The sequence below is a fragment of the Nannospalax galili genome, unplaced genomic scaffold, assembly GCF_000622305.1.
Source record: "Nannospalax galili isolate Female #2095 unplaced genomic scaffold, S.galili_v1.0 scaffold101, whole genome shotgun sequence".
In the NCBI taxonomy this organism is placed as follows: Eukaryota; Metazoa; Chordata; class Mammalia; order Rodentia; family Spalacidae; genus Nannospalax; species Nannospalax galili.
This window is the reverse complement of record NW_008345700.1, coordinates 231,584-232,176: the sequence shown is the minus strand read 5'-3', so window position 1 is coordinate 232,176 and position 593 is coordinate 231,584.

Genomic DNA, 593 nt, shown 5'->3' with positions numbered 1-593 from the left:
AAAGAAAACTCTTCCACAAGTCCCTTTTAATCATGGTGTTTTATCCCAGCAACAGAAAAGCAACTAATATACCCCACATCATGGAGTTTGTCATGTGTCCAGTGTACATTGATAAAGAGATGGCCTGGAGAGATGGCTTAGCAGGTAAAGCTGAGGACCACTGTTCAGATCTCTAGCACTCATATAAATGCTGGGCAGGCCTGGCACTCTGCCTATAATCCCAGCACTCGGTAGAGACAAGGGATGCCCAGAACAAGCTGATTAGATTGGTCAAATTGGTGCTCTCTGGGTTTAAATGAGAGACCATACCTTAATATAGGTGAGAGTGATCCAGGAAGACATCCAACCTCAGGCCCCCACATGTGCATGCACATATGTTCCACTCATGCTTATACACATGAGCACATTACAACATATGCCAAATAAATAAATAAATAATTAATAAATAAATAAATAGACCTGGCCCTAGTGGATCATACCTGTAATCCCAGCACTTGGGAGGTAGAAGCAGGATGATAAGAAATTCAAGGACAGCTTTGGCTACATAATGAGTTCCAGGCTAGCCTAGGCCTAGGCCACATGAGACCATATCA